We start from the raw sequence: 10,938 nt of genomic DNA, 5'->3' as shown, positions 1-10,938 counted from the left end.
GGGGTGCTATGTTAACGCTAGCACCACCATTGCGTCCGATCACTTCCAATAGCAAGCGCTGTGTTCGTCAGACCTAGCGCCACAAATTTTAGAGCTAGCGCCACCCCTCAATAGTGTGGGGGGCAATTTTTCGTAGCACCACCATTTTGTTTTTTCGGGTAAAATTTTCACGTCTTGTGTTCTGCTGACCTAGCGCCACAAATTTTAGAGCTGCCATCACCCTCCAATAGTGTGGGGGGGGCACCTCCATTTTATCTTTAAGGGTAAAAATTTGATGTTTTCTGTTCTGTAGACCTAGCGCTCAAGTTAACCTAGCGCAATTATAGATTTTGCAAAAAGCCTTTAACTTTTGGGAGTGCTATATTAACGCCAACACCACCATTATGTTCAATGACTACCAAAAGCAAGCGCTGCGCAGTGTTCTTTAAACGTAGCGCCAGCTAGCGCCACAAATTGCAGAGCTGGCGCCCAATCCCCAACATTGTGGGGGGTCCTTTTTTGTATATTACTACCGGTTTGTTTTTTCGTGTACAATTTTGCTATTTTGTGCTTTGCTGACATATCTCCCAGATAGAGTCAAAATCTTAGGAGTTGGCGCCACAGCCAAGTAGTCTGGGACAGTTTTTCCTACCTTTATGACTGACCACTGCAATATTTTGGATTAATTTTCGAGTAAAACGAGTGGTGCAGTAGCTGAATCTGCGGCAAGTATAAAAATAAGGAAATACAGTTCAATTATAGAACAGAACCATATTTTTATACCTTTCGCAGTAAAGACATTGGGACCTTGGTATAGAGAAGCTCGAAAATTTTGTGGAATACCTGGGAAAACGCATTACTTACCAATATTACTGGGGAACCGAGCTACCACTTACTTACGACAAATGTAACTATTGCGATACAACGTGCAGGTAACGCGGCCAGTCAGTGTACTGGGGACTACGATCCCCATGGAAGAAAATTTTCATTTATTATGAATTTTTAATTTTAAAATTTCCATATTACGGTTTTTGTGCTCTGCTCTCTAAACAATTCTTTTTGTAAGTCACAGTATTAATTTCACTACCACAATATTGCGAGCTAAATCGTTTAGAACACAGCGCAGTGCAAAATTTGAAAATTTCAACGAACGTACCTACTCATAACCTATATAAAGTCGTTAAATCAATCAGCATATTTGTTAATGGTGCAAATAATAACCATAAGGCATATGTATTTTATATGATTAATACACTCCGTTAATATACGACCAATCAGCTAGGTGATTGTTTCAAATTCTAACCAATCAGATGATTTTTTATCTGATTAAATGCTAGGCAGCTTTTTACAGCGATAAAAATGCGTGTAGGAATACGTAAAATATGTAGTGGTTGTAAAATTTACTGTCTTTTATTAATCTCCCTAAAATACACTCGACCTTGGTTTTAAGTCAGGATAATTTTATTTTTAATTCACTCAAATTTTGTTGCCTCCTGGAAAAAACTCTCGAAAAGGATAATACTAATAAAATCGCTCCAGCTAAAACTGTCGCGATTTTATCACACTTTTGGTCTCGAGTTTTTCGGTGGCAACAAAACTTTCGTGTAAAAATAAAATTATTCGATTAAAAATCAAGCTCTTGTGTATTTACTCCCGATAAATTATATACCTATGTACGTCGCGTTGACTACTATCTAAAGGTGTTGTTTTTAACAATACAGTAATACCAAACTTTACACAATTGACGCGCCCAGGGTTGCCAAATCGCGTATGGCCGTCTGCCGGACATAGGCTGCATGAGAAACATAAATCTACACACATTGCGAACCCCCCCCCCCCCCAAAGGTTTTTAATGCCACCAGTAACACTTGTCCAAATTTAAGAATTTTTAATTTCAAATTGGTATAAGTCTATAAGTAAACAAATAAAACAAACTATACATTCTTGCAATATAAGTAATAGAAGAGTAAATACAGTGCACTTAATTTAATAAATGAAACATAAACATCAACATCGCAAACAAATAGTCAAATCGGACTACTCCAAAAACTCCAAAATCGCAATGCAATGGTGTTGATTCAACAGGAATCACACACTCGCAGACCGACAGCGGCAGACAAGTAGAATTTCAGCATTCATTAAGTGGTAACATTTCCAAGCCTGTCCGTCTGTCCGTCTGTCCGTTACCACAATATCTCGATAACGAATGGACCGATTACGAATAAATGTTGTAGTTGGATTCTTTATCAAATTTTTAGATCGAAGTTCGTGAATTGGCAATATAGCCCAAAAAATAAGGAAGGCCCTTTTGACATCTGGGTGAGTTTTGAACCGAATTGCATGAAATTCAATATTCGTATAGCTTTAGCTATATAACACGCAAATCCAAAAGTTGAGCCTAATTTTTCAACATTCACAATGCCCTTTTCGCATCGACGTGTAAATAAATATAGAAAACGAGCTCCTGGGTATGGCTACAGCATGAGCAAAACCAAATTTTGAACTTGGTGTTATTTTTGCTTTTATTTAAAGTGTATATGTATGAAATTTCATTTAATTGCTTCCATAAATAAGAAAATTGGCACCGCACATGATGCACAAAACCAAATTTTGAAACTGGCGTTAAATTTGCTTTTATTCCAAGTGGCTATGTATCAAATATCTGTTAAATGCTTCCATAAATAAGAAAGTTTTCAATCCGGTTTGTAAATGGTCGAGATGCGAAAAGGGCACTGTAAATTCGGTTCATAACTCACAGAGATGTCAAAAGGGCCTTCCTTATTTTTTGGGCTATATTGCCAATTCACGAACTCCGATCTACAAATGTGATAAAGAATCCATCTACAAAATTTCATAGTAATCGGTAAATTCGCTATCGAGATATCGTGCTAACGGACAGACGGACAGACACCGCAAAATTATAAAACTAGCTCTAAAATTAGTGGCGCTAGCTGGCGCTATCAACAGAAATTACGTTGTAAACAGTAGCCGCACCTTTTCTTGTTTTTCACTCGCTTCAGATTAGGTAAATTTTAAGACGCCATTGAGTAGATATTGCGATAATTTTTGTTGATATCACTACATAAGAGATTAAATCTTTATTTGGAAAAATACAACATTCTATCCGAAAAACAATTTGGTTTTCGCCCCTCATTGTCAACCGAGGATGCTACAGTTCATCTAATACAACACATAATGAATGAAATGGACCTAAATAAAGCCTGCTTTGTTGTTTATTTTGATATTAGTAAAGCTTTTGATAGCATCACCATTGACTTAATGTCTCGAAAGCTTAGCGCTGTAGGGATCAGAAACGAAATACGTGACTTCCTTATACCGTTTTTAACAAGTAGGAAATACTATGTTAAATACAATAATACAACTTCAAAGGGGTATACTTTGCAAAATGGAACTCCCCAAGGGAGTACCCTTGGTCCAGTTCTCTTTCTACTTTACATTAACGATCTACCACCAGCCATTATTAATGGGTTTACATTCATGTACGCTGACGACACAGCAGTAGTTGTAAGCGCTGAGAACTCCGACTTAGCTCTGGAAAAATTAACAAGTTAAAAAGTAATCGTAAACGATTTACATAAAGCGCATTTCCACTTGCATTCATTTCCCATTTGTAAGATGCAACTTCTGTTAAAATCGTAAAAATCCGGCAACAAATATGAAAGATAGCGTTGCACATGGGCAATCCATTGTTGACGTGCTACTTCAATTTCAGTTTATGAGAAGAATTTCATTTCAATGCTTTTCTAAATAAGAAAGTTGGAACTGCGCATGCGCAAACCTAAATTTTAAAACTAATTTACTATAACTAACTAATAAACTAAGATTTTCCTTTGTTCCAAGCGCCTAAGTATCAAATTTCACTTAAATAGTTCCATAGATAAAAAAGTTGGCACGGCGCATGCGCAAAATAAAATTTTGAAACTGGCGCTAGATTTTCCTTTATTCCAAGTGCCTATGTATCACATTTCATTTAAATTCTTCCATAAATAAAAAAGTTGGCACTGCGCATGCGCAAAACCAAATTTTGAAATTGGCGTTTGATTTTCCTTTATCCCAAGTGCCTATGTATCAAATTTCGTTTAAATTCTTCCATAAATAAAAAAGTTGGCACTGCGCATGCGCAAAACCAAATTTTGAAACTGGCGTTTGATTTTCCTTTATCCCAAGTGCCTATGTATCAAATTTCGTTTAAATTCTTCCATAAATAAAAAAGTTGGCACTGCGCATGCGCAAAACCAAATTTTGAAATTGGCGTTTGATTTTCCTTTATCCCAAGTGCCTATGTATCAAATTTCGTTTAAATTCTTCCATAAATAAAAAAGTTGGCACTGCGCATGCGCAAAACCAAATTTTGAAATTGGCGTTTGATTTTCCTTTATCCCAAGTGCCTATGTATCAAATTTCGTTTAAATTCTTCCATAAATAAAAAAGTTGGCACTGCGCATGCGCAAAACCAAATTTTGAAATTGGCGTTTGATTTTCCTTTATTCCAAGTGCCTATGTATCAAATTTCATTCAAATACTTTTATAAGTAAAAAAGTTTGCAATTCGGTTTATAAATGGTCGAGATGCGAAAAGGGCACTGTGAATTTTGAATCGATTCGATTCAACTTTTGGCATTGCGTATTATATGGCTAAATCTATGCCCATATTGAATTTCATGCAATTCAGTTCATAACTAACGGAGATGTAAAAGCGATCGAACATTTCTAAACAAAGTTATCGTTCACACGGACAGATAGATGGACAGACAGACAAAGGAACAGACGGAGAGACCAACCGGCAGGCGACAGATAGCAATGCAAAATTATAAACGATCTCTAGGATCGTTAATAAACGGCAAAAGTGTAAAATTATGGAACATGTAAAAAACGGTTTTTTGTTTTTTTTACAATAACTTTTTTTGTAAGCGGTACAGAAAAAATTCCTTCCTTGGTACAAGACTCGACACCATAACGAACCAAATAGCGAAAAAAGTAGAACAATAGCTCTTAAGATAAAAAACTAGTAGCGTCGCAAAGTTAGCGGACGGACGGACGGACGGACGGACGGACGGACGGACAAAGTGGCCACAATAGCGCATTTTTTTTTTATTTTTGTGGAAATGCGCTAAAAATAGGACACAGTAAATATGGTCGATAGATAATTATGATTGCGTAATGGGGTATCCGTTACTATTGAATGTCGGCCGCAGGAACGCGAGAGTAAACATACTGTCCCGCATAACGTATTAGGTTTTTATTTTGCCATGTCAGAATAATAACATTCTAACTTACTATTCACATAATTTAATTGTAATATCCAAAAATGCAAAATAAAATTTAGTATAGTAATTAGTATTACAGTAGTCCCGTGAGAATTTCGTACACTTTTTTTTCACGCGCTCGTACCCCATTCCCAGAAAAATTCCGTTTTTAGCGCATTTCCACAAAAATAACAAAAAATGCGCTATTGTGGCCACTTTGTCCGTCCGTCCGTCCGTCCGTCCGTCCGTCCGTCCGTCCGTCCGTCCGCTAACTTTGCGACGCTACTAGTTTTTTATCTTAAGAGCTATTGTTCTACTTTTTTCGCTATTTGGTTCGTTATGGTGTCGAGTCTTGTACCAAGGAAGGAATTTTTTCTGTACCGCTTACAAAAAAAGTTATTGTAAAAAAAACAAAAAACCGTTTTTTACATGTTCCATAATTTTACACTTTTGCCGTTTATTAACGATCCTAGAGATCGTTTATAATTTTGCATTGCTATCTGTCGCCTGCCGGTTGGTCTCTCCGTCTGTTCCTTTGTCTGTCTGTCCATCTATCTGTCCGTGTGAACGATAACTTTGTTTAGAAATGTTCGATCGCTTTTACATCTCCGTTAGTTATGAACTGAATTGCATGAAATTCAATATGGGCATAGATTTAGCCATATAATACGCAATGCCAAAAGTTGGATCGAATCGATTCAAAATTCACAGTGCCCTTTTCGCATCTCGACCATTTATAAACCGAATTGCAAACTTTTTTACTTATAAAAGTATTTGAATGAAATTTGATACATAGGCACTTGGAATGAAGGAAAATCAAACGCCAATTTCAAAATTTGGTTTTGCGCATACGCAGTGCCAACTTTTTTATTTATGGAAGAATTTAAACGAAATTTGATACATAAGCACTTCGAATAAAGGAAAATCAAACGCCCATTTCAAAATTTTATTTTGCGCATGCGCAGTGCCAACTTTTTTATTTATGGAAGAATTTAAACGAAATTTGATACATAGGCACTTGGGATAAAGGAAAATCAAACGGCAATTTCAAAATTTGGTTTTGCGCATGCGCAGTGCCAACTTTTTTATTTATGGAAGAATTTAAACGAAATTTGATACATAGGCACTTGGGATAAAGGAAAATCAAACGCCAATTTCAAAATTTGGTTTTGCGCATGCGCAGTGCCAACTTTTTTATTTATGGAAGAATTTAAATGAAATGTGATACATAGGCACTTGGAATAAAGGAAAATCTAGCGCCAGTTTCAAAATTTTATTTTGCGCATGCGGCCATGCCAACTTTTTTATCTATGGAACTATTTAAGTGAAATTTGATACTTAGGCGCTTGGAACAAAGGAAAATCTTAGTTTATTAGTTAGTTATAGTAAATTAGTTTTAAAATTTAGGTTTGCGCATGCGCAGTTCCAACTTTCTTATTTAGAAAAGCATTGAAATGAAATTCTTCTCATAAACTGAAATTGAAGTAGCACGTCAACAATGGATTGCCCATGTGCAACGCTATCTTTTATATTTGTGGCCGGATTTTTACGATTTTAACAGAAGTTGCATCTTACAAATGGAAAATGAATGCAAGTGGAAATGCGCTTTATGTAAATCATTTACGATTACTTTTTAACTTGTTCCCGTTTGGTTGAGAATTTGGGAAGCATTTTAATATATGTGAATTCCCGTTTGGTTGAGAATTTGGGAAGCATTTTAATATATGTGAAACCTTAGGAAGCATACGTTCAACCATTTTCCAAAGTTTCATCGCAATCGGATGAACAGTTTAGGCAGGCATAAGAAACATACAAACATTTATAAGGAAGAAGAGTTTTCAACCTTACATAATGACCCTAATTAAATTGGAACCAGGTGACACATGGTGTTTGAAAAAAACCCATAGCTATTACTATCAAGTACAAGGGCAACTGCACATAACAAATAGAAATATTTGTTACTTCATAGTATACACCAGAGGACATGTGGAACAAATCGAAAGGTAATAAATAATTCGCATTTTTTCTGTGAAAAGATATGTTAATTTGTTTTTGTAGAGATGACGTTTTTTGGACTACCAAAATGGCGGAGAAGTTGTCTGACTTTTATTACAACTCGCTAATCCCGGAATTGGTAGATCCACGAAGAAGTAGAGGACAAGACCTGAGAACAATTTACATGACTTGAGGGGGAGGTGCAACACTATGCATTAATTATTTAATAAAGTATTTTTTCTTATGGTAAATATTTGTATATTGTATATAAAAGTATAACATTTCTTTGTCTATTTTTTAAAATCATCTTTTCCTGATACTTATGAGTCCCTTCACTGTTGTTGTGAGACGTATCCCTACATGTTTTATATTCAATAAAGATTTATCGCAATAAATTCGTTGTTGGGTATTTACTATGATCATTATTGACCAAATTACCTATTTGTTAATTGTTATTTACGTGCCTAAAATGAATTTAATTTTCATAGAGAGTCTAAAAAGTGTTAAAGCGGAACCGCTATTGATAAAAGGAACTGCGAAGGTGATTAAATCACCCAAATCTTTTTTCAAAGTTGGACCTTTTCTATAAAAGATGAAAAAATAGCTATCCGTACGAATAGTGGACTTTGTTAGCAGATTATACTGCGTTCCATTCGGTCAAAATTACGTTTCGGTCATTTTGCCGTACATATGTGCCGTGCGAACGAGAGGTCAGTAGGATTAAAAAACAGCGGAAAAAATAAAAAGTCATAGTCTCATAGATACCCGCAATGAAAGTATAAGCCACAAGAAACTCGACAAGATGGTAAAAAGGTGTATATTTAAAGGAATTTCCCCTTTATTTGTGTCATAATGCATATTTAATCATCTAATTACCATATAATTAGCGAGGTACAAAAGCAACAGTCAATTTCGCCGGAAGCAAAGAATACATTAGTTACTCTTTGCCGGAAGGTATGAGGTGCAATCTAAGCTGCCTAACTTCGATTTAAATCACTGAAAAATTCATAAGGTCACACAAACCTTTTTACCAATTTGGCGCTTTTCTATAAAAGATGAAAAAAATTGCTATCCGTAGGATTAAAGTGCTTTATTAGCAGATTATAAATCGCCAAAAACCATGTTCATCGCGAAAATAGAACTCCAGTTATCCTTTAAATTCGTTTTATCAACGACTCTAATTATTTCAAAAAATATGATAAATATCGAAAATAAAAATCCGTAGGATTAATGTGTACTATATTTCCTACAATATCCAACATCGACCTAATTTCCAAAGCAACTGTAAAACCGTATCCTTTATAAACTATTTTGTCCTTTTATAGGTCATTTCAGATTCAGTTCATAGGCGCCTTAACGCAACCTTCCATATTACACAGTGTTTATGGCAATTAATACACTCCATTAATATACGACCAATCAGCTTGGTGATTGTTTTAAATTCTAACCAGTCAGATGATTTTTTATCTGATTAAAAGCTACTCGTAGATAGCTTTTTATCAGCGATTCAACGCTAGGTGGCTTTTTATCAGCGATAATGCGTGTAGGAATGCGTCAAATACATAGTGGTTGTGAAATGTTGGTACTGTCTTTTATTAATCTCCCTAAAATACACTCGACCTTGGTTTTAAACCAGGATAATTATGTTTTATTCACTCAAAAAAATCAAGCTCTTGTGTATTTACCCCCGATAAATTCAAGTACCTATTTGGATTTCAACAAGCGCATTCAACCGACGCAGAATTTGCAAATGGGACTCAAGAAACTATCGGATTTGGCATTTGTGCCCGAACCAGATGTTGCATTCGAAATACTTACCGGAAATGAGTTTTTTTTTACGGAAAATGAAAATCGACTTTATCCTGTTGTTGATTATTTTGAAGACACTTGGATTGAGCGGCGACCTGGTCGTCGAGGTCTGCGCAAACCACCAAAATTTTCTATAGACTTATGGAACTGCTACGATGTCGTCGTAGAAGATATACGAAGACAAATATCTCTGTCGAGGGATGGCATCGGAGGTTGAGCAGTCTTGTGGGTTCACCCGACATTGTGGACATTTATATATAAACGTATTAAAAAAAGAACAAGCAATGAATGAAGTTGAATTTGAACGAATTATTGCCGGACAGTTAGTCGGCGAGCCAGCAAAAGATTTTTATGACCAAGAGCGTCTGGTGCGATAACTTGTACAGTGCTTCAGAAAGTTGTATCGTGAAGCTCCGTGTACGTGCAGTTAAAAATCGAGAAAGTACGTGCAATGTGCACGTAGAATATTAAAGGAGTGGTATCGCGCAAGTTCGCAAACGGTCGCCCCCCGTCATATCCCAATCAAATTACGCACTCACCATTCAAACAAAACGCGCTCGCAAAAGTGGCGTCGTGAAACATCGCGTGCAATCGCCAGTCGTCGCGCAACCAATTAAATCGCGCGTCTCTATGCGCATGCGCGGTGGTTATACAGTGTGGCAAGTTAACGGCGGGACATAGGGAAATAACATGGGAAAATACATTTTCGGCAATTCCTGCTCCCCATTTTCATCATACAGGAAAAATAAAAACATCCTCGGATAGATAATTAAAATGTCCATCGGATGACATATGACTTATCACAAATCACGTACTAACCAAGGGCTGAAGAGGACACAAGTCCTGAGCAATCCGCCTTTCATTTACTACTAACACAATTATTGTATCATCTATAACATGTAAAATAAACGTATTGTGTAATCAAGACAAGCCGGCCATCTCCAGTTCCAGATTGGAAGTTGATTGCGCTCGAGGTGCTCGGCGCACCGCCAAATCCAGACAGATATATAGACCCGGCATCGATCCCGTCGAAATTTATTTTGTTTTGTTTATGGAATAAATAAATAGTGACACTGAAAACCTATTGAGGAAAATTATGGAAATGTCCTAATACGACTACCTGACAGGACTTGCATTTTGCTCTAAAACATCGAGCTAGGCCATGGATGAGGAATGTGGTCAGTATACGGTCTGTTCCCCAATCCGACCGAACGCCCTTAATGTTGGTCCTCAGCTCTGAAAAGCACTTCAATGCCAAGTGTTGAAAAATTCATCTCTCTTACACTTCGGAGACGACCTACGCCTTTAACCAAGCCACAAATCTTTCATCACGATGACTTATGGGCTCCGCATTGTTTTGAAATTGTTTTTATACGAAAATAATAATTTATCTTTAGTGATTACCAATCGAACCAGTGATATGATAAGTACACACTGCTCTATATATAGCCGTGAATTACGTTGGAGAGTCAGAAAGGTGTTCAACATGAAAAGTTTCATTATTTGTACTATATTGGTATTGGCGTTAGTTGGTCTGTCAATGGCTACCGTTGTCAAATACTGCTATGAAGGCACTACAGAACGAAATCAATGTCTAGGGGTTTACTGTGACTGGTGGTGGAGTTCATGCTATGAGGAATACGATAGATGGTATGCTACTTTTGTATTTCCCTATATGAATGGTTACCGGTAGCTAATTGTATTTGTAGTGCACTTTATTTCCCGATTTAAGAAATTGAAGCGGCGTTTTCATCTCTCCATTGTGACTATTAAGAATAACTATGTAGTGATCACTTCTAACATAAATTTTCACTGCTTCCCCTGCCCTTCTGCACCATTTGCAATAGATATATTTTTATTTCATTTTCAAACTTATCTTAAGAGCTAGG

At 36.5% G+C, this 10,938-nt stretch overlaps 1 long non-coding RNA gene across 1 annotated transcript; it reads right to left on the bottom strand.

Moving 5' to 3' along the window:
- Window positions 1–9,940: 9,940 nt before the first annotated feature.
- Window positions 9,941–10,376, bottom strand: LOC116178515. The gene is made up of 3 exons (XR_004146858.1): window positions 10,333–10,376; window positions 10,170–10,285; window positions 9,941–10,130 (listed from the first exon to the last, which is right to left on the bottom strand). It is a non-coding gene; the product is annotated as an uncharacterized LOC116178515 (long non-coding RNA).
- Window positions 10,377–10,938: the final 562 nt, after the last annotated feature.

The sequence above is a fragment of the Photinus pyralis genome, unplaced genomic scaffold, assembly GCF_008802855.1.
Source record: "Photinus pyralis isolate 1611_PpyrPB1 unplaced genomic scaffold, Ppyr1.3 Ppyr1.4_LG8, whole genome shotgun sequence".
NCBI classification, from domain to species: Eukaryota; Metazoa; Arthropoda; class Insecta; order Coleoptera; family Lampyridae; genus Photinus; species Photinus pyralis.
This window is presented reverse-complemented; position numbering and strand designations above follow the sequence as displayed.